Raw genomic sequence first — 24,978 nt, forward strand, 5'->3', positions numbered from 1 at the left:
ATATGTTACTGGTATTTGTTTTAATTTTGTTTTAATTTTCATACATTAAATGAAGCAAACTGCTTTTCTAAATTCTGCTTTGAGTTTATAGACCTCATAGATATCATGTAATTAATTCAACAGTTTTCCTCCTTTCACATTCTTTTCATTGAAATGTCTTTCTTTAAGTCTCCAACCAGATGAAAAATTAGGTAATTACAGAATTATTTATTTTATTATAAATTTTATTAATGATAAAAATAAAATTTTATTATTTTATTATTCAAATTACTGAATAATATTTTTTCAAAATAAAATGAAAATATATTAGAAAATGTGTGAGCAAAATAAATATCACTTTCAGTCATATATCTTTTTCTTTGTACTTCCAAGTCCAAATGTTTCATGTTGTCTTATTTTAACACTGGTTTTAGTAAAAATCATTAAGCCTCACATAGTGATATTCTTTTGTTTTGCAATCCTTCCCTGCTTCTGGGGAAAATTTTAATTCCTGATGGAATTTTACTTATGACATTGATTTCATGGTAGAGTATCTATCTTCTCAAGGTTCTTTCTGCCTCAATAATAAAATATTTGAATGTGAAGGAGACTAAGAAATAACTTACTTCTTGAGTTCCTGTTGTGGCTCAGCAGAAACGAATCTAACTAGCATCCACAAGGACCCAGGTTCAATCCCTGGCCTTGCTCAGTGATCCAATTAAAGTTCTGGCATTGCTATGAGCTGTGGTGTACTTCACAGAAGAGGCTCTGATCCCATGTGACTGTGCTATAGGTCTGCAGCTACAGCTCCTATTTGACCCCTAGTCTGGGAACCTCCATATACCATGGGTACAGCCCTAATAAGACCAAAAAAAAAAAAAAAAAAAAGAAAGGTAAAAACAAATAACTTACTTCTGGTACTTTGGCTAAAACTAAGAGCTTTAAAGCTAATGTAACTTTATCAAATTTACAGATCAAATGACTTGTAGAAATAGAAAGAAGGGGAAGGAAATGCAAAATGGAATGATTTCCAGGTGCTGGGTCCCTTGTGTTGCCTTAGAAGTATTACTTCTTTCAGTCTGCTAATGCTACCAATTCAAACTTAGGTCTGCTTGCCTGTGCACAGAAAGCCAATCTAAGACCTAGTGTTGTGGTAAAGAAAAGTGCAGGGAGCCAAGCACGAGTCCAGTCACTAGTGCTCAAAAGGCCTGACCTCCCAGATGGGTTTAGAGAAGATGTTTAAAGACAGGGAGAAGGGGGTGGGTGTTGGGTATATGATCAACTCATGGTGAGGTAATTGGGAATCACCACCAACAACTCTCTTGTTCTAACTGGTCTGAGGTCTACCTGCTTGTGAGCAGCATCCAGTTAACTTCTTCCTCCTGGTTGGGGTTTCAGTATCTGCAAAACACTTCAGAGGAGGAACTAAAAGTCCTTGACTTTAATGGCTCAACTGTTATTATATTGTCTTATTGGACTGTTTTCCTTTCTGCATTTTCTCACTTCTCTAGATTTACTCTTTGGAACTTGGGGAAGGCCTAGGAAGCTAAAGTTTTTCTATAGACAAGAGGCAGACAGAGGACATTGGGGGTGGGGGCGGTGAGGGATGAGGTGGAGTCAGTTCCAGGAAGGCCCCATAGGGTCCCACTCAGTTACACTAATATTCTTTTAAGACTGAGTCTTCCCATTTTACAGATGAGGAAGCCAGATCTTGGATAGACTAAGATGACTATGAAAAATATGTATTATTTTCCCCATGTAAAACCTGTAGAGAAGTTGAAGAACCCATGGGAAGATAGACAACACATTTTAGTGGAAATAACTAATTGCCTATACCACTCATCTTGTTGTTATTGTATTTATTAGTGGATCAGACAAGCATGGTCACTAATATTAGAGGAGTTTTCTAGATTAATGTGCAAGGGGAGTTTCATCTTGTTGTAAGGTGTCATATTTCTGTAATCTTCATAGACCAATAATTCAGCCCCATTCTCTGCCTTGCTACCATAAGTCCAGTATTTCATGAGGTTTCCCTCCCCTATCCCCTGTGTGTCTGTGGAAATACCAAGACAGGCTTCTACATGCCACAAGCCTCTCTGTCCCCTTGGCCAACACTTTGGCTTCTGGTCACTCTCCTTCTCTGTTCTACTTCATTACTTTTGGTCTGGAGACCAACATTTTTAGAGTGTTGTTGCTCCTCCCACTGTGCTATTCTTCCAACTTGTGGATACAACCCTTCAATTTATCACAATTAAAGATCAGGCCATACATTTCCATAAGACTTTATTGCAACAGTGAAATTTTTAAATCAGTTACTGAGCATACTCTAAACCCCCTGTAGCTAGAGGCCATCGTTATGTTTCAAGGAGGGTTGCCAGGTAAACACAAGATGCCCAAGTCAGTTTGAACTTCAGAAAATAAAATATTTTTAAGTGTAAAAATGACCAAAATGTCAGGACACACTTATACTAAAACTTGGACATAGTTAGACCAACCACTAAGACACATTTATACTAAAAAGGAAAAAAGCATATTATTTATTTGAAGTGTCTGCTTTTTTAAAAGTTATTTTTAGGGCCACTCCCATGGCATATGGAAGTTCCCAGGCTAGGGGTCAAATCTGAGCTGTAGCTTGCTGGCCTATACCACAGCCGTAACGATGAGGGATTTGGGCTGCTTCTGTGACCTACACCACAGCTCATAGCAACACCAGATCCGTAACCTACTGAGCAAGGCCAGGGAATCAAACTCATATCCTCATGGATCCTAGTCAGTTTAATTACCACTGAACCACAGTGGGAACTCCTATTTGAAATTTCAGTTCAATAGATGTCTGTATTTTTTGCTGTTTTTGGTAAGCTTGGCAACTCTAGCTTCAGGTGCAAGGGTTCCTTAAACATGTGAGAGTTCTTCCCAGAGTCCAACCCTCAAATTTCACATGTTCTGCCTTTTTATCTTATATCTATCATTTAAATAAATACATTTTAAGATACTTTCAAAATATGTAACTTGTGCTTTTCTTGAATAGTTAGTATCAGAAGCCCCGATTTTGGCTCTGATCACTATTCCTTCAGAATCTCCTTTTATCTGTTGCTATAGACCAAATGTTTATATCCTCCCAAAATTCTTATATTAAATGCCCAGTGTGATAGCATTTGGAGGTGGGGCTTTTGGGGGTGATTAGCTATGAAGAGGGGGCCCTCATGAATGGGATCAGTCCCCTTATAAAAATAACCCTCTACTCTTTATCCCATGGAAGACACAGTAAGAAGTTGCTACCTAATGAACCTGACCTGGGACTCTTACCACATATGGAATCTTCCAGCACCTTGATCTTGGGCTTCTCAGCCTCTAGAACTGTGAGAAATTAACTTTGTTTAAGCCACTCAATCTATGGAGTTTGTTGTAGCAACACAATCTGACTAAGACATCCATATTTTGGTTCAGCTCAAACTATAAGCCCAGCCTTGCACGGTGGTTCTGAGTAATTGGTGAGATAACAAAGGGAAAGGTATTAAGAAATTCTGATTCAACTGTAAAGAAATATACTAGCTTCATCTTGTCTGGTAGGTTATGTCTTAAATTTTTTCATTTCATGGGAATATAGTGGGGAGAATCTGTAAATCATAGGCCTAAGGTCAATGAGAAATCAACAAAAAAGGACGGACTACTCACTATTTGGCCTCCTTTTCTCTCTTGATGTTTTCCCATGTCAGCCTATCAGCTTGGACTGTAGAGTCTCTCTTGATTTGAATTTCAAATATTTCTGATTGGAGTTCTCCAATTTGCCTCTACCCTTTTATGTTTCCGATCCTCATGTTTAATCGAATTGGGCCTGTTATGTGGTCAGTCTCATAGTCCCTAATCTCAGTGTTTGGTGTGACTGGATCTTACCTCTCATGTTCAGTTTAATGGTGGTTTGGTTTGTGTCCATTTCCAGGTGTATATATGTGTGTACTTTTAATCTATACAGTCTTCTTTTCATCCAGAATTCTGATCTTTAGAAAGGTCCTTACAAATGATTTCTCCAAATTTTGCTTTCTTCAAATATTTTGAATGATTTTCTTCTTCCTGACTTGTTAGTGTAATCTTGATGCTAACTGATATCGAATGCTATGTTATAGTTTCCGCATGATTTTCTTCTGGAGTCCAAGATTCAGTCAGTTTTTGTTCCAAATTAACCATTTATCTGAGCCTGGAAATGCATTTTCCTCAAGTATGGATGTTGTAGATACAAACAAAACAAAATTTGAGCGAAGCATGTGATTGAGTACTGCTATGAGGGCACACCAAAATATAAAGTAATTTATGTGATTTTCTCCTTTTCTTAGGAGGGTAATATCCTCTAAGACTTATTCATTCCCACTTCTACTCTTCAAGGTAGTTATCTGGCAATAAACATATATTCTGCTTAGAACATCAAATTATAATAAATTTCTTTGAGTAACTTAATTGTGCGACTTAAGATCTAAGGAGGTAATTCCTTTGTGTTGTTGTTGAAAAGGCATGAGCTTCCAAAATGGAGCTATTTTTAGAGAAAAAGTTCCCATCTCCAAGTACTATAAGAAATGTTACTTCTTTGGCAGAACTGCCTTGCTGTTGAACATTTGGCACATATATTGCGTTATCAAATCCTATCATTCTCCCATGCTAAAAAATTACTCAGGCATCAAATAAAATAATTTGGCAAACTGAACTTATGTATTCTGTGAAAAGAAAATCCATTTCTGTGATCACCTCTTTGAAAATTCACTTAAAAATGTTTTGTTTCAATTAACATTTTAAAGTATTTCCTTTTTGTTAGGGAGAGGGGAAGAAGAAATACGTTGTACACCAAAGTAGAGTTGCACCGTAACTGATTTAGAGTTATTTTTACCCAATTTAATGATTTTTATGTAACTTTTGACTTTCAGCAATAAAATTTTCTATATTTTTTCAATTCAATTTTTTTTAAATAATATGTATCAAATTTCAAATCATTCTTGCTTGGAATAGTTAGAGAGATAGAATGGAGAAAATTTGCCAAATGAATACAGGGTACTCAGTTAAATTGAATTTCAAATAAACTTTTTATTTTTAGTATAATTATGTCCTATGCAATATTTGGGATTGTGTATGTACACTCAAAAATATTGTTTTCCTGAAGTTCAGATGTTAACTAAATATTTCATATTTATAATAGCTAAATATGTTAACACCAAAAGGGGGATAAAGCAGAGGGCTCAGGGAAAATTGAGGTATTTATCAATAAATTTGGGGAAGTATACTTGTAACTTGGATTACTGCTTTAATTTTATTAGTGAAGTGAGAGAGAGAGAGTTACTGTGTCTTCTCAGAGAAAGTTTTTGCATTCCATGAATGGGGCCAGGACTCTGCTTGAATTTTATAGATAAAAGAGACACACAGAGATTGAGGAATTTGCCTAAACTAGCAACTGGTACAGTTAAGAGTCTTGCTGACCACAGTTGTTTTGTCTCCAAAGACCCCCACCCAACCCCGACTCATCACTCTAAATGCTCCATATTCTAGAAGGGCATTGCCATATACCAGACAGTTGCTCATCTGAAAAATTCTCAATCTGCCAGATGTGCATGATAAGCTTTGAGATGCAGTAAAGCTTTGAGATGTAGTAAAGTCTTGGTAAAAACATATTTATAACATTATTTACATAAATGACAGGAACGTAACACAAATATTTATTTTCCTTGTTAAGCCTTTAAGTTTCTTTGAATCTCTGGGATCATGACAAGAGTCAGAAGAGAGGATCTGGGATTATGAAACTGAGAGGCTATGGAGATTATTTTAAATCTTTTATTTGGAAAGGAACTGAATCATCAGTTAAAAGAGAAGAAATAGGGGCAAAATGCCTTCTTATATCAGCAAAACAAATTTTTAAATTTTGCGTGGAAAATTGTAGCTATGGAAGTACTTTAGTGAGGAAGGGAGATAGAGAATTTATGTGAATAGGTCTAATGTTACTAATTTTAGATTTGCATATTAATATTAGATTTGATGCTACTTGTATTTATTTTGCTCTGATCATTATTCTTTTTCATGTATTGATTAGAGTTCTCACAGTTTTATCTCTAATTTTGTTTCCTAAGTATTTTTAATCCTATGTAACAATAACAATGGAAGGTAACATTATATGAGAGATTCTGTGAAAGCACTTGACCCGTTCATGAATACTCAAGACATATCTATGGTGCATTTTGTTAGGTGTTTTTATTTTCTCTGTTTCAGATGTGAGTAAAATGAGGTCAGTAGATTTAGTAAAATGTTCAAATGCCCACAGCTTCTAAGGGGAGGAGCCAAATTAGAGCCCAGGAGCCCTCCTTTTTTACTATATTCTGCTATTCTTCTTCTAGTAATGTCTTAAACCCATTAATAATTCTGATTTATCAGTACCTGTGTCAAATCAATGCTGAAAAATTTTAACTGTCACTCCTGGATTTAGGAGCATTGTTTCTCTGTGCAGCTTCAAACCCTTAGATTCTTTCTAATTTTAGAGTATTCTTGGTTTTTTGCCTGATTTTTCTATAAAAGCATTTTAATAGACTTTCTGATTTAAATTTATTTTATTTATTTTGTAAAATTTCCCCTATTTTATTTTATTTACTAATTTTGGTCGTGCCCACAGCATGTGGAAGTTCCCAGGACAGGAATTAAACTCGTGCCACAGTAGCAACCCAAGCCACTGCAGTGCTAATACCAGATTCTTAACTGGCTGCACCACAAGAGAACTCCTAAATTTATTTTATTTTACCTTATATTTTAGTTTATTTTAAAGCTTGAGGGGATACTTTCTGACTTGAAGTTAGCTGGAAGTGCTAATGCAACTTTGATCTGTAGGTTTTTTTTTGTTTGTTTATTTTTTTGCATGCCCCTGGCATGCAGGAGTTCCTGGGCCAAGGATCCAACCCCTGCCACAGCAATGACAACATGGGATCCTTAACCCAACTAAGCCACCAAGGATCTCCTGGTTTGTGTTATTTTTGAGGACAGATTATCAGCATCCTGAAAAGGTAAATGTAAAGGCCTTCATTTTCTAGTATCATTAGAATACAAACTAATAAGAGCATCTGGATATGGTGAATAAGATTTTGAGCCACACTGATGTAGGCTGGACAAATCTTGGCCATGACATCATTAGCATGTGCTCTGGATTCAGCTGCTTAGCTTGGCTCCACTCTGTCTTCTTCATCTGCAAAGTGAGCATGATTAGGCCAATCTTGCAAGGTTTTTGTAAAGACTTACTAGGACATATTTATAGCACAATATAAATGGTAGGCCCTTGATAAATTGTAGTTATTTTTATTAACACGCTTAAAGCCAAGTTTATTGAATTTATTTTCCATAAAGATAGGAAAATGACCTTTTTTGACAGTGTTTTCCCTGCTATAGGATTAATTGACAAGATGATCACCAATGGACCCATTCAGCTATTGTGACAAATGCTCTGTAGTTATTAGACAAGAAGGACTTTGACCATACGAAATGTGCTTATTGCGGTTTCAGATTTAAAGTATCAGGTATAATGTTTTGTTTGTTTTCTTTTGCTTTTCAGTAAAGAGCCAAGTTATTCTGCACAACTTAAATTTTCATGACTGCTAATTTGGTCACTGAAATTAAAATAAATGGCAGTTTAAGAAGCAGATTTCTAGCCAAGATTCAGTATTCAACAATGCAACTCTCCAATTTTCACTCCTCGTCAGATGTACTGTGTATAGCCAAGACTGTTGAACTTGGAAAAAAGAATATGTTTTTATTTGAGATTTAAAATGTATTTGCTGAGTAGCCTCCTGTGAACATCACAAAGTTTTAGATCATTTGACCACACATGTTAACTCCATCAGGTGCTAGAAAAACCCCTCTCAGTATTTGAAAAGATTGACTTGTTTGTTGATTAAAAAATAAACAGTGAACAATTCTACCTGAAGGATATGGTGAGTTTGTTTTTGTTTTTTTGTCCTCATCTATGACATGCAAAATTCCTGGGACAGTGATTAAACTCGAGCTACAGCAGTGACCTGAGCCACAGTAGTAACTATGCTGGATCCTTAACCTACTGAACCACAGGAGAACTCCCTGAAATTTTTTTGAAGACCAGAGAATAAACAAATCCACCATAAGAGCACAAATGAACATTTTTTAAATCTTTATAAGAATCTCTGAGGAAGATAAATTTTAAAAAGCATGGAAATAGGTCATTTGGCCTCCTTTCTTTATAAAACTTTGTGAATAGTCACTAGCATAGTCACCAGTCCATGTAATTGGTGTAATTTTATTAAGTTTTTCTAAAGATAAGCCAGTTAAAAATATCACAGTTGACATTCTACTAAGAAAACAGTAAGTCTAATTATTATCATAATGGAATATTATTTTACATTCTTTCTAAGAAATATGCAATTTGCGCTCACTCCGGCAGAACATATACTAGAATTGGAATGATACAAAGAAGATTAGCATGGCCCCTGCGCAAGGATGACACACAAATTCCTGAAGTGTTCCATATTTTTTCACTTTGTTTTACAGTAGAAAATTGACAGAACACTGTAAACCAACTATAAAGGAGAAAATAAAAAATCATTAAAATATGTGCAACATCCCAAATGTCATTAGACATTAAATGACATTTTTTTTGTCTTTACTAGGGCCGCTTCCTGCGGCATATGGAGGTTCCCAGGCTAGGGGTCTAATCGGAGCTGTAGCCGCTGGCCTACACCACAGCCACAACAACTCAGGATCTGAGCCGCGTCTGGGATCTACACCCCAGCTCACGGCAATGCCGGATCCTTAACCCACTGAGCAAGGCCAGGGATTGAACCCGCCACTTCATGGTTCCTAGTCGGAATCGTTAACCACTGCGCCACGACAGGAACTACTAGACATTAAACACTTTTAGCACATGGGCTGTATTTTATTCTTTGCTTTTCTGACAAGTTATCTAGAATGTGCTGTGTCTGATCTCCTATTACAATTTCAGCAGAAACTCATTGATTAATTGATTGTAGTTTTCCAAAGTGGAATTGTCATCTAAAATAATTCGTGTTGGCAATAAAATTTGACAATGTTTTCCCCTTTATGAATCCCACTACCAAAGTCTGTGTTGAACACGACTTCTTATGTAGACCCTACCTGTCAATTTTGTCACTGTCTTAATAGCCACCAGAGTTATCTACAGATTACATTTTTTTTTTAAACCTTTGCTGGAAACTGATCTTTATGGCTCCCTATTACTTTTGACGTCTATACTCAGGGGTACTAGAAAGGACTGAAATACCAGTTATATCTTTTTTGAGAGGCATATTTAGAATTATCAATTTAATAGAGCCACAAAACAGTTTAGTTACAGATATTATAGGTAATGTTAAGGCATCAATTTCAGGAGTTTTGTTGTTTGTTTATTATTTATTACAACTTTAATTTTGTTTATGTTAAAATAACCAAATAATATTTAGATTCATAAAATAGTTCAGAGAAAGAGGCTTTAAAGTTTTTCTAGATCTGCTGGATTCCCACTGAGCCCGGGACTGAAAAGTTAACATTTAACATTTCCCAGGTACTTGAGCAACCAGGGTTCTAGAAGTGAATTACATCCTGATTCCAGGTCCCAGATCCCTAGATTGTCACTATGACTGTATGTTTTTAAACATACTGTATATGGTGTTTGGTAACACCCAGACTGTGCCCAAGAGATTGCTCCATGGACAGTCAGTTCCTCTCGAGATCTGAGACTTATTCCTGGGAAAGCTGACCAGGATAAGATGCAAGTAAGTCCTTCTAATGATTTCCAAGCAGAAAATTCAACTTTGTTACTCATACCTGCTTAAAACATGCAGAGCGGTTTGTTTTTCACCACTGAACCCCAAATAATTCACATGAACTGCATTTGCACTTTTTCTTTTGTATTTGTGATTTACAAAACAATTATAATCAGGTAGATCACATTATTAAATAGCAGAAGCCTTAGAAAATGAGGGGCTACTCATTAGTATTTATTATACCTGTGTGTACAACTATAATCCAATTTTTGTTTTGCACTGTAAATCCTAAAACATGTTTATTATTTCTGTCAACTCAGGTTGCCAACATAAAGCCAATGTAAGTTGGTTTTATAGGAATTACCATATAATCCTTAACAGCTGGACTTGAAAATGGTTCAGATTTTAAAGTTGGAAATAAATTCTATTTTACTGGGTAAAGAAATAAAAATCTGAGAGGAAGGATTAGGTGATGTAATTTCTTCTGTTTGATACTAAAATTCCATAAGAATCTATATTTAAGAAATATAAAAATGTTGCTGAGTTGCACTTTTCTAGGACTCTGAGAAGTGGTAGGTGACAGAATGCATTTTATGAACATTTTTTATGCCTTGTAAAAATAGCACTACACGTATATCTTTAATTCTTTGTAACAGTGAACTTACTTTCTCTCTGCTTTTTATATTTCTTTATGGTTTTCTACTTTCAGCATTAAATCAAGGCTCTAATATGTTGAGGGAAAAGGGTTGCATATCAAAAGCTTCTTTCTTCAAGCAAATATTTGATGGATTCCCACATGTCTATTGAAATAAAAACTAGTGAATGCTGTGTATTTGCATCACAGTATTCTTTTCAAGAATTTGGCAGCAAAATTATTTAAGTGACATTCTATCTTGAAAGCCAACTATGAGTTTATGAGGGGGTGGGGAATATATCAATAAATTACTTCTAGCAGGGTTAATAAGCTTTTGGATTTAAGATTCAGTAATAATTAAAATAGTGTGGTTTTCAGTAAAGGTGGTGAGTTGCATTTGCTTTAGTCTCTACGGATGTGACATCATCACTCAACTCATCTAATGCCGTCAATGAAGTCAAGCCACTTTGACATAGACAGATTTTATGTTTTTAGGTATTTTAATGCACAGTTAATTGCAATTAACAAATAATCTGCAAATGTATTGTCCAATGGGCACCCTGTTTTGGGGTGGGTTTAGCACAGGGCACAGGAAAGTCTGCTTAGCCTTTGTAGTTAAATACATGGACTCTGTAGACCCAATATCTCGACTCAAATCCTGACTCCATCAAAAATACCTTCCATGATTTGGGGCATATCATTGAACTTTCAGCTTCAATTTTTCTATAAAATATGGGTTGTAATCATGTCTACTTCATGCCATTGATATGGGAATTAAATGGAATGATTCATGATATTAGTGAAACTTCTTTCAAATAAATTCTGTACTGTTAATTGATTCCAAAGGCAAGAATAAAAAAGAGTAATTCTGCTCATCCATAAATTGACCCGAGTGACCATTTGCTGAAAAATACTAAATACATCATACTAAAATGTAAGTGTGGTTTTAAATAAGGAACAAAACAGTCTTCTAAAATATTGCTTCTGCTCAGTCTTGGTAATAGGTAGTGGGTGTAGCTGCTGGGTGAAGTCACCTTATACACTCCAACTCTCCCTTCCCTCCCCACAACATGCTCTGGTACACACAACCAGCAGAATGCACATACCTTGCCACCTCCACATCCAGCCCTCCATGTGTGATGAGCATGTCAACTTTATATTCAGGCTAAGGTAGCAGGTACACCAGAGAAGGGATTTCAATGAGTGTTGAGAGCAAGGTCAGCAAGCAGCCCTTATCCCACATTGTGCATCTCTACGTGGTTGAGTATGGACCTGTGGGAATTGATGTAGGAGGGCTCTGCCTTGCTAACCTGAGGTTAGCCATCCAGATTGGAATCTTTGCCTCTGACCTCACATTTTCAGAGTAAAAATGAATCTTCCATGCAAAGGGAAACCACTTAGATGTGGCACATTTTTGCAGAAGATAATCCAACCACCTGGATATGGTATTACTGACCAGAGTCTCATTATATACTCAAAACATTAGTGAGGCTATTTAGAAATAGAAGGGTTGGTTGGTGGTCCAGTTGTTTTAGTGAATTGTATTAATTTTGAATCCATACCTCCACCTAATATGTACATTTACACTAATAAAATTTGATGGCGAAGACAAAGAATTTCATTATACAAAGAACTAAAATCACACATTGAACTCCAGAGCTTTTCCAAAATGCATTATTTATCTTTATTCCAAAATTTCTTAACCCCCTTCCATCATTTGCATTCCCCTGAAGGCGTGGCTACAGCCTATATTTTGTCATATCTTAGAATTGTTTCATTTAATTATTTGAATAATGATGGACATAAATAAAAATACTAACTCCGTTACTTCCCTTAGACTTTTGCTTAAATGACACTTTCACATTCCTTGACCATGCTAATGAAATATTGGCTCCTCAACCACAAGACTCTATATCCCTCATACCTGCTATATTTTTCTCTAAAATACTTATTGCCTTATGTCTTCATATATCTTGTTTATTTTGTGCTGCCTCTGACTCAAAATATAAGCTCTTTGAGGAAACAGACATTTTTTTTAAATGGCATATCCTCTCATTGCCCAGTGCCAAGCACATAGTAGATTCTCAATAAATATTTTCAATAAAGAATGATATTTATTTGGCCACAGTACACCCAGAGGTCCATGGAATGAGGCTAGTATAAAGAATAAGACTTAGGAAAATTAAACCAGAAAGAGGAGCCAAAATTTTTAATTTTACCCCAGGGAAGAGCTTTCCATAAAAATGATTAAGTCTATAAGAAATTGATCAACTTCCATTATATTTGGTTGTTAATATCTGAGGCATCTGATATAAAGTTATCTATCAAAGCTTGGTGTTAGATATCAAAGATGGACATAGTAAAATATACATTTTATTTGGTAATCATGGAGGTTACATACACTGTGATAGAAAGGGAATTGAAGTAGATATATTGGAAGGCAACTGGTTCAGAGCTTAACTAATCCAGAGAATAACTGTAATGGGAGCAAAGGACATGGTTTGAGAGCCAGTTGGCCAGAAGTCTCAGATGGTTGAGCTTCAGTAGAGAGTCTCTGGGTTGATGCTGCCTTAGACACCAAGAATACCCGGCTCACTTCTACAGACAAGACTCAAAATTTGGCAACACCATACTATCAGCTAATGGGAAAAGAGGTCCTAATACATTATTGGATTTGGCTTACCTTGATTCAGAACTTGGGTGAGGTTGCACTTACATATCAATATATGTTGATATTCTCAGAAGATAAGTGGGTCTTAATAAAAATGAAAGAGGTAAATATCCTTTTCTAATGGCAACATCTCATCTTTTTACCTTTTTCCACTCTCCCATGTTTGGTGAACATATTTTTGCCTCCATCAAAGCCTTCTGCAATTCAATCACTCCTGCCCTCTTTTCAGTCTGTCCTGACCAGTCTCCTGATGCAAACCAAAATTGATAAATCCTTAGTTAGACTTATCAAGAAAAAACTGACTCTGCAGAAATAAAAAGGAACATAAGAGATTATTATAAGCAACTATATGCCAATAAAATGGAAAATGGACAGGTTCTTACAAAGGTACAATCGGCCAAGACTCAACCAGGAAGAAATTGAAAATTTTAAGAGACAAATCACAAGTACCAAAAATGAAAATGTGACTAAAAACATTCCAAAAATCAAAGGTCCAGGACCTGCTGGCTACAGAGGCTAATTCTGTGAAATATTCAGATAAGAGTTAACACCTATTCTTTTGAAACAATTTAAAAAAACAGTGGAGGAAGTAACACTCCCATACTTGTTCTATGAGGCCACCATCACTCTGATACTGTAAGGATCACACACACAAATAATTTCAAACTAATATCACTGAGGAACATAGATACAAAAATCCTCAACAAAATACTAGCAAACTGAATCCAAATGTATATACTGACAGGATCATACACCATTAGCAAGTGGGATTTATTCCAGGGATGCCAGGGTTCTTCAGTATCATCGCATCAATCAATGTGATATACCACATCAACAACCTGAAAAATAAAAACCGTATGATCATCTCAATAGATGCAGAAAAGGCTTTTGACAAAATTTAATACCAATTTCTGATAAAAACTCTTCAAAGTCCAAGGCATAGGGGAACCTACCTCAACATAATAAAAACTGCTTATGGAAAACTCACAGCTAACATCATTCTCAATGGTGAAAAACTGAAAACATTTCCACTAAGATCAGGAACAACACAAGGCTGTCCATCTTCACTTCTACTATTCAGCAGAGTTTTTGGCAATCAGAGAAAAAAGATATAAAAGAAATCCAAATTGGAAAAGAGTAAGTAAAACTATCACTGCTTGCAGAAGATATGATACTATACCTAAAAAGAAACTCTAAAAAAACCCCAAAAAACTCTTAGAACTCATCAAAGAATTTAGCAAAGTTGCAGGCTATAAAATTAATACACAAAAATTAATTGCATTTCTATATACTCACAGTGAAAGATCAGAAAGATAAATAAGAGAAACCATCTAATTTACTATTGCATCAAAAAGAATAAAATAACTATTCTTAAATAGTTAATATAATAAAATAAAATAACAGATAGGAATAAATCTATCTGAAGAGAAAAAAGATCTATATTATGACAACTATAATATGCTGATGAAAAAAATCAAAGATGATAGAAACAGATGGAAAGATATACCATGCTCTTTGATTTGAAGAATCAATATTGTCAAAATGACTCTACTACCCAAAGCAAACTACAAATTCAATGAAATCTCTATCAAATTACCAAGGACATTCCTCACAGTACTAGAACAGAATATTTTAGAACTTTCATATAAACACAAAAGACACTGAATAGCAAAAGCAATATTGAAAAAGAAAAAAGAAAATGGAGGAATCAAGCTTCCTAACTTCAGACAATACTACAAAGCTACAGTTATCAAAACAATATGGTGCTGGCACACACACAAAAAAACTATAGATCAATGGAACAGGATAGAAAGCCCCAAATAAACCCACACATCAATTGTTAACTAGTCTATGACAAAGGAGGCAAGAACACGCAGTGGAAGAAAGAGTCTCTTCAATAAATGGTGCTGGGAAAACTGGAAAACTACATGTAAAACAATGAAAATGGAACACTATCTAGTACCACACACAAAAATAAACTCAAAATGGATTAAATATCTAAATATAAGGCCAGATACTGTATAACTCCAAGAGGAAAATATAAGCTGAACTCTCTTTGACATAAATCAGAGCAACATCTTCTCTGATCCACCTCCTAGAATAATGGCAATAAAGGTACAAATAAACCAATGGGACCTAAATAAACTCAAAAGCTTTTGCATGGCAAAAGAAACCATTAAAAAAGTTAAAAGACAACACACAGAATGGGAGAAAATCTTCGCAAACATTGCAACAGACAAGGGCTTAATATCCAAAATATACAAACAACTAATATAACTCAACAACAACAAAAAAAACAAACAACAAAATTGGAAAATGGGCAGAAGACATTTCTGCAAAGAAGACATACAGATGGCCAACAGGCACATGAAAAAATTCTCAACATCACTAATTATTAGAAAAACACAAATCAAAACTACAGTGAGATACTATCTCACACCAGTCAGAATGGCCATCATTAACAAATAAACAGGAACAAATGCTGGAGAGGGTGCAGAGAAAAGGGTACCCTCCTTCACTGTTGATGAGGATGTAAATTGGTACAGTCACTATGGAAAACAGTATGGAAGTACCTCAGAAAAGTAAATATGGAACTAGCATACAATCCAGCAATTCTACTCCTGGGCATATATCCAGACAAAATTTCCAGTGAAAAACATGCATGTACCCCAATGTTCATTGCAGCACTACTCACAATAGCCAAGACATGGAAACAACCTAAATGTCCATCGACAGATGAATAGATTAAGACGTGGTACAAGGAATTTCCATTGTGGTTCAGTGGGAATGAATCTGACTAGTATCCATGAGCATGAAGTTTTGATACCTAACCTCACTCATTGGGTTGGGGATCCTGCATTGCCATGAGCTGTGATGTAGGTCACAGATGCAGCTGGGATCCTGTGTTGCTGTGGCTGTGGCATAGGCTGGCAACTGTAGCTCTAATTCTATAGTACATATACACAAGGTAATACCACTCAGCCATTAGAATGAACAAAATAATGCCATTTGCAGCAACATGGATGGAGCTAGAGATTCTCAGACTAAGTGAAGTAAACCATAATAAAAAGACAAATACCATATGATGTCACTTATTTGTGGAATCTAAAATATGGTACAGATGATCCTATCTATAAAACAGAAACAGGTCATGGCCAAGGAGAGCAGACTTGTGGTTCCCAAGGGGAAGGGGAAAGGGAGTGGGATGGATGGACAGTAAGGGATGCAAACTGTTATATTTAGACTGATAGGCAGTGGGGCCCTACTGTACATCACAGAGAACTGTGTAAGATTGGGTCACTTTGCTGTATGACAAAAATTGAAGAAACACTGTTAATCAACTATATTTTAATTAAAATAAAATAAAATAAAAAAGTCTATGAGTTTGTTTCTGCAAATAAGATCATTTATGTAATTTTAATTAGATGCCACATGTAAGTGATACCATATGATATTTGTCTTTCTTTGTCTGACTTATTTCCCTTAGTATGATAATCTCTAGGTCCATTCATGATGCTACAAGCGACATAATTTCTTTTTTTAATGGCTAAGAATATTTCACTATATATATGTGCCACATCTTCTTTACGCATTCCTCTGTTGAGAGACTCTTAAGTTGCTTCTATGTATTGCCTATTATAAATAGTACTGTGATGAACAGTGGGGTACATATATATTTCTGAATTATGGTTTTCTATGGATAGATGCCCAGGAGTGGGATTGCTGGATCATATGGTAGCTCTATTTCTAATTTTTTGAGAACCCGTCATCCTGTTTTCCATAGTGGTTTTACCAATTCATATTCCTACCAGCTATGTGGAAGGATCCTCTTTTCTCTGCATCCTCTCCAACATTTATTGTTTATAGACTTTTTGCTGATGACCACTCTGACTGGTGTAAGGTGATGCCTCATTGTAGTTTTGATTTGCTGTATTTATTTCTCTAATAATCATCAATATTGTATATTTTCTTATGTGTTTTTTTCCCAATTTATATGTCTTATTTGGGAAAATGTCTATTTTGTTCTTCTGCTCCTATTTTGATTACATTGTTTGTTTTTTTGATATTGAGCTGCGTGAGTTGTTTTTATATTTTGGAGGGCAATCCCTTGCCTTTTACTTCATTTGCAAATATTTTCTCCCATTCTATTGGTTGTCTTTTTTTCATTTTTTATGGTTTCCTTTGCTGTGAAAAATCCTTTTAAGTTTGATTAGGTCTCATTTGTTTACTTTTGTTTTTATTTTCATTACTCTAGGAGGTGGATCCAAAAAGATATGGCTGTGGCTTATATCAGAGATATCCTCTAAGAGTTCTATAGCTTCTGGTTTTTATTTAGGTCCTTAATCCATTTAGAGTTTATTTTTGTGTATGGTAGGGTTTAATTTTGTGTATGGTACTGATTGTTCTAATCTTATTCTTTTACATGTAGCTCTCCAGTTTTCCCAGCACCACTTATTGAAGAGACAAATTGTATATTCTTATCTACTTTGTCATATATTAGCTAACCTTAGGTGTGTGGGTTTATTTCTGGGCTTTCTATCCTGTTCCACTAATTTATATTTCTGTTTTTGTACCAGTACTGTAATGTTTTGATAACTGTAACTTTGTAGTATAGGCTGAATCATTCAGGAATCCTGATTCCTCCAGCTCCATTTTTATTTTTCAGGATTGCCTTTTCAGGATTTTTTCTTTCATGACTGCAATTTGTGGTCTTTTGTGTTTCCATCCAAATTTAATTTCTTTTTTTTGTTCTATTTCTGTAAGAAATGCCACTGGTAATCAGATAGGGATTGCATTGTATCTATAGACTGATTTGACTGTATAGCCATTTTGGCAATATTGATTCTTCCATTCCAAGAGCATTGTGTATCTTTCCATCTGTTTGTGTCACTTTAATTTCATTCATCACTGTTGTTTTAATTTATAATTCTCTAATGACACATGATGTTGACTTTTTCAGTATGGAGATATATCCAAGAGATCACAATAACAATGATAGGATCTGGATTTCCCGTCATGGCTCAGTGGTTAATGAATCTGACTAGGAACCATGAGGTTGTGGATTCGATCTCTGGCCTTGCTCAGTGGGTTAAGGATCTGGCATTGCTGTGAGCTGTGGTGTAGGTTGAAGACATGGCTCTGATCCCATGTTGCTGTGGCTCTGGCGTAGGCTGGCGGCTACAGCTCTGATTCGACTTCTTGCCTAGGAACCTCCATATGCCACAGGAACAGCCCAAGAAATGGCAAAAAGACCAAAAAAAATGATAGGATCTAAAATCTGTTTTAAGTTTGGTTAGAGAATGGTGTGTTGCTTTAATTGGCAATTCCCTAATGACATAATTTCTTGAATATCTTTTCACATGTGTATTTGCTATTTGTATATTTTCTCTGGTGAGATGTCCAATTATTTGCTGGGTTGTTTGCTAGGTTATTGTTGAATGTTATGAGTTATTTTTGGATACAAGTCTTTTTATTAGACATGTTTTGCAAATATTTTTTCCTAGTCTGTGATTTGTCTTTCCATTGTCTTAAAAGAAATCTACATATATTTTATTTCATTTTGTATGTCTGCGACATTAAGTCATCTCCTCATTTTAGCAGTTGGTAGGTTGAATATCCTGGCTTTGAAGAAATGACACTGATCATTATATTGTTATATTTTTAGGCCCACCATTCTCTACCCTTTGAGTATTCTTTTTTTAACCTTAAAAAATGCTCTACTAAAAAATGACCTACTCTTTTTTTCTAACCATTTAGGCAAAAAAACTAGGAGTCTTCCTTGGCTCTTCTTTCTCTCATACTTCCCATTGAATCCATCAATATATACTGTTGGCTCCATCTTCAGAATGTTTCCAGAATTCAACTAATTCTCAGCCATCATCTTGATATAAGTCATCATCAGCTACATCCTGATTTACTGATATTGTTTCCAAATTGGTCTCCCTGCTTCCTATTCTATCCCAGTAGAGTGCATTCTATTCTGTGCAGAGCAATAAAGAGGCTCAAAGATAAGCAGCTTCCTGTTACACTCCATTGAGAATTCCATCCCTTTCTCCTTCACTTCCTTCTTGAATTTTTTTTAATCCATAACACTTATTGTCATATAATCTATTTTATATTTTCTTTATATATTTTATTTTATGGTTCTTCTAACAAGAACATTATCCCCATAGCAGAAGAGTTTAGTCTGTTTTTTATTATTGTAAATGCAGTATCTATAATTTTGCTTATCACAGAGTTGGTGTTCAATGGTATGTTAATAGGTAAATATATTGTTTTTAAATTGGCTTTATAGCTAGTTGGACACATGTGTTTTCTTCTCTTTTGGACTCTAAACACTGGGTCTATGTCTAAATGTTCCTTGGAATCTCAAACCTCCCAAAAACTATATCTTGTACCAAGTATTTACTTGGTATTCAGTAAATACTTGTCAAATGAATAGAATGAATGAATATACCTATAAAATATCATTCTACAGCCAAGTTCAAAACAGAATTTAGATTTTATTATTGTTAGTGTGCTATCTCCAGTATATCTCTATATTGAGTGAGTCAATGTTTGGCAACCATATATTACTTTAAAATGAACAGTATATTAAATTTTGGTTTATTTCTTATGTAATCACATAGTTGGGCAGGCATACTTTAAAAATACTGTTAAAACAGTGCTTAAAAGAGAGGATACATTTTATACACAAGTACACTAAAGATTTTCAGGCATTTTTAAGTTAAAGTTGGAAACTAAATATATCTTAAAGTAGTATACTATAATAAAAATGGAAAGCATACATACCATAAATGAAAATTAATTTTATGGGTGCATTTAAAATTTCTAGTCATAAGAAAAAATTATATATATATATGAACACTCATATGCCTATATATATATTCCTATGTTTTTAAATTTCTGTTTCTATTTCTAGTTGTAGTCCTAAATACAATTGGGGAAGCCACATACCCATTTTACAAAGTCTTTGATAGAATTTTTTTTGTGCCCCCAGCAGAATCATGAAGTAACTGATTTTCCCCCCCCTTAAATTAAATTCTTGACTAATAAGACTGTGCAGATATATGCTAAAAGTAGACAAATATTATCATAGTCTATCTTTGGTTTCACCACCTTGATTTTGCTTGGTAGGGCTTATCAAATCAAACTTTCTCTTTCTTTTTCTTTTTTTTTTTAGTTTTCCAACGATGATTTTCTTACCTGAATCTTCTCATCATGGTCATATCGTTTGTTAATGACATGACTTATTTGAAGGAAAGTGTTGATTTATTCTATCATTTTAACAGAATATGTCCCATCTACCCAGGAAACTGGCAGAATGGGAGTTTACCTAGCTTGCTTACCCTTTTGTTTATTGCTGAAACTTACACTGGGTAATTCTGTTATAATTCATATCTAGTAGCAAAGTCAAATCATAAACACATTATGTATATGTAGAATATCAGAATATGACAATAGGACACAACTACAATGTGTGTTATACCCTTGTATTTAAGAAGAATTTAAGATCAGGTAGGAGTTATAAATTCCCATGATATAAGTGACAAAATTTCTTCAAGGAGTTCCTGTAATGACACAGTGGAAACAAATCTGACTAGGAACCATGAGTTGTGGGTTTGATCCCTGGCCTTGCTCAGTAGGTTAAGGATCCAACACTGCTGTGAGCTGTGGTGTAGGTCGTAGATGTGGTTCAAATCCCACATTGCTGTGGCAGTGGCATAGGCTGGCAGCTGTAGCTCAGACTAGACCCCTAGCCTGGGAAACTTCATATGCCATGGGTGGAGCCCTAAAAAGCAAAAAAAAAAAAAAAAAGATCCAGCATTGCCATGAGCTGCAGTATAGGTCACAGGTGCATCTTGGATCCTATGTTGCTGAAAAAAAAAATTTTCTTCAAAATTTTGCCAAATTTTCTAAGCATCTCATCAAATTAGAGTGGCCAGCATTTCATAGTATAACCAGGTGTTAAAATATGGAACCTGTAAACATAGATGTGTAGGTTGAGATAGTGATCAAAATGTCAACAATCTTCTTGGCATATCAACCTCTCATGATATTTTCACAGTATGGGAAGTCTTTCCATTATGTCACTCTTTTTGCATGTATGGATCTTGTGGAAATTCAAATAGCAATTGTTACTTTAAAATAGCAACCTCATGGCTATTGCTTCTCTTTAGAGGTGCTCTTCTCTGTATATCTGCTACATGGTCATTTAATTTTGCCTTTGCATTTATGTTTCTCTTACCATAGTGAAAACTTCTGTTACACTGAGAGAAGAAATATCGTAGTGGTTAAGAACACAGACACAATGCTGAACAGCTTGGGTGTGAATCCCAAAAACCTCCTGAAGTTATTAAGTGTGTAATCTCGGGCAGTTATTTGACTACTCTCTATCTTAGTTTTATAAGACTTTAGGGCTTTAAAGAAGATTCATTGAGCTGATTTTTGTAAAGTCCTTAGATTATTGACTGCCATAGTAAGTGCTGTATGAGAATGTGTGATTATTATTCTATTGTAAGAAGAGCGGAATGGAGCAGGTGAGAGAAACATGCTTGGAGGATAGGGGGAGTGGCTACGAAGGTTGTCTACTGCAAGCCCTCAAGAAGCCTCATTATCATAGATCAAGCTGAATGGCACTCAGAAGTAGTACATGCATGACTTTGATGTCTGTAGATTATGGATTTCATACTCAGAAGTAGCTTCCACAAGTGTTTGGGGTCACTATTTACATATGTTCATGGAAACAAAAAATAGCAAAATTTAAATGAGACGTGATGAAAATGGTAAGAGAATACATTTACTGTAAAAAACACAAGAGAGATTTATAAATGTAGTCCATATTTTAAGTTTTAAAAATCCTCTTGTTCTCTGAGAATGGAAGAAAAAAATAAAAAACCTTAGAGAGCATCTGTGATGTTGAAAGTTTTGTGGGAAAGGGCATTGGGTTTTTTTTTTTTTTTTTCTCAATAGCTCATGTCTTTCTGAAACTCTGGGCATGATTTATGTAAAAGATAAAGCATAAACTGGAATTAGGTGGATTCAAATTGCAGTAGGAATCTCTGCCAAGCCAAGCAGTAAGGAAATTCCATAACTCCTAAATGGTCTGGCTTCATTCCATTTGAATATATTGAAAAATAACAGATAACCTTCACTCTTAGAAGACAGTAACTTGGACATAAGCTGCTTTGATTGTTTAGAATAGTAATAGCTTTAGGGAGTTTAAATATTCCCTTTTGAATTTTCATTTAAATTATTTTAAATTAGAAAACCTAAAAGTTATTCATTTTTTTATGATATAATTGTAATGTTGGCAAAGTATGTTTTCTTCCTTTTGGATACTACAAATCACCATCCTATTAGCATGTTTTAATTAATCCCTTAGTGACTTTTCTTTATCCTGGATTTCCTCCATTCTACTGGCCCCAAAGAGCCTGAATAAAAACTTGAACACAGGTAGTTTGTTTTGGCCTGTGACTGGGGAAAGTGAAAGGAGAGGAGGAGTGAAAGCCAAGCCAAGAGACATTCTTGAGTTGAACTGATACCATTGTGTGCAACTAGGCTTGGATCCTGCCAGGTACTTCTATGGTACTCTTTAAAATATGCCTCAGAATTGTCCACTCAAGGAATTGTCCTCTCAGTTGCCCACTGGGGTAACAGAATATTAACCCTTGGACATCTGTTTCCGTTTATCAAAGGTTGCCATGCAGGGCATTAGCCCTTCCGTAAACCCAAGTCTCACAAAAACCGGAAGTAAAGACATGCAATGCAGTAAGATGAAGTACTGCCAGACTGCATGTGTGCAAAACTGGTGTCTGAAGCAAAGACTGGAGAAAAAGGTGACCCATATGCATATGGGCAGGGCTCAGGAGATGTCAAGCACAGCCTGCCCTACAGGGAGAAAGTAAAGGGATCATAATGCTCAAGTTATTTCATTTCCATTTTAAGGTGATCCAACTTGCCTACCAAACATGATGAGTGAAATCCCAGCTATGTTCTGCAGACCATTTTAATACTCGTGAGGTACATCCACAAGGAGATGGGAGATTCACATTTATTGACTCTTCCATCATAAGATGCAAACTTATTAAATAGGCTATTTTATTATTTGTTAGGTCTTGCCCCAAATTCCTCTGGTGAAATTATTGTTTACTCCTTTCTTTAAAAAGGAGAAACCTGAGATTCAGTGCATTCAAAGTCCCTTTGTTGCTTTGCTGGTAAGTCACAGAGTACACTCCCCTTTTTTGGTTGTTGTTGTCACACCAAATCACCTCCTACACAGCAGTGTTTGGGATGCAGAATGTTATGTTACAATACCTCCTACAGAAGAAAAATACCACAGATTATAATAAAAGTATTGTAATGCTCATGAGCAGTTCTTTGATTGTTATTCCTTTTGCCCAGAGCAATTGTTCTTATGAGTTTCATCTCCAGTCTGTTCCTATCTATGGATTAATGTCCAAAATCCCTTAGATTTAAGCACTATAGTTTTTCTTCAGCTCTTCTAAATATCTAGTCTCTTTGTATCTTTTATTTACAAAATATCATTAGCTATAGAATAGTTAGGGTTTTTTTTCACATTCTGAGAACATAGAAAATAATTTACAAATTTAAATCTCAGGGGAAAGCCTTTTTACAATTCTCTTAAAGCCTCAAAAGGAAATATATTTTTTCACTTTTCAGAAAATGTTTTCTTCTTTCTACTTTGGAAAAGTTTTTATAAAGGATATATTCTCTATTTTCCAACCTGACTATTTTATTTAAGCCTTAAATTAGGAATAATACACACTTTATAATCATTCTAAAAATAATTAATCACCTTACTTTTGTTAAAAACAAAGGACAATGATGTTTGAAAATTACTTAATTATCTTAAGTTCCCAAGTTTTTATAAGCATATCAATTTTTGGTTATTTAGGTTACCTTAGAAATATCAAAAACTGATACTTAAATTTTTACTAAATAAAAGGAAAACAAAACAGAACAAAAAAACTGGAAGCATTTCTGAGACCAAAATATGACAGTCTTTAGGGTATATATTTGACAAACCAGCCCATAAAAAAATGTGTTTTTTTTGGCTTTTTAGGGCCACACCTGCAGCATAAGGAGGTTCCCAAGCTAGGGGTTGAATTGGAGCTACAGTCGCCATTCTATGCCACTGACCAGCAACACCAGATCTGAGCCATGTCTGCTACCTACACCACAGCTCACGGCAATGCCAGATCCTTAACCCACTGAGTGAGGCCAGGGATCGAACTTGTGTCCTCACGGATGTTAGTCAGATTTGTTTTTGCTGAGCCATGACAGGAACTCCCCATAAATATTATTTAAAAAATTTAGCATCTTTTAAAATGAGAATTTCAGATTGTCACACTCTCAAATTAATTCTATCACTTCATTGTGTCTTATGACAAAATATTAAATTCATCAAACAACTATGGCAGTGACTATACCAAAAATCATTAATGTATAATTTAATTGAAAGATATTGAGAATGCTATTTCCTGTTTCCCTAAGTTTTTTATAGCTCACTGTTGTCCTCATTCTCAGCAATCAGAACCCGAGGTGTAAATGTCTATGCTACTACCTTATTTAATTTTTTGTTTGTTTGTTTGTTTTGCTTCTTAGGGCCATACTCATGGTATATGGAGGTTCCAAGGCTAGGAGTCAAATTGGAGTTAGAGCCCCCGGCCAATGCCATAGCTCACAGCAATGCCATATTCTTAATCCACTGGGAGAGAGATGGAATGGAACCCACAACCTCATGGTTACTAGTCAGATTCGTTTCCACTGCACCACAACAGAAACTCCATGTGCTACTACTTTATTAGAGGGTGAAATCCAAGGGAAGAAGAAGTGAGAGGAAAGGGAAGGAATGCAATGAAAGAGGGAGAACAATCAAGAATGTGCTAGTAGTTGGTCACTGCTTG

The 24,978-nt window shown here is 35.3% G+C and overlaps 1 non-coding gene across 1 annotated transcript; it reads left to right on the forward strand.

Moving 5' to 3' along the window:
* Nucleotides 1-8,393: 8,393 nt before the first annotated feature.
* On the forward strand, nt 8,394-8,498 carry LOC125113816 (U6 spliceosomal RNA). Its single transcript, XR_007131611.1, has one exon. It is a non-coding gene; the product is annotated as a U6 spliceosomal RNA (small nuclear RNA).
* The last annotated feature ends 16,480 nt before the right edge of the window (nt 8,499-24,978 follow it).

The sequence above is a fragment of the Phacochoerus africanus genome, chromosome 1 (genome assembly GCF_016906955.1).
Source record: "Phacochoerus africanus isolate WHEZ1 chromosome 1, ROS_Pafr_v1, whole genome shotgun sequence".
NCBI classification, from domain to species: Eukaryota; Metazoa; Chordata; class Mammalia; order Artiodactyla; family Suidae; genus Phacochoerus; species Phacochoerus africanus.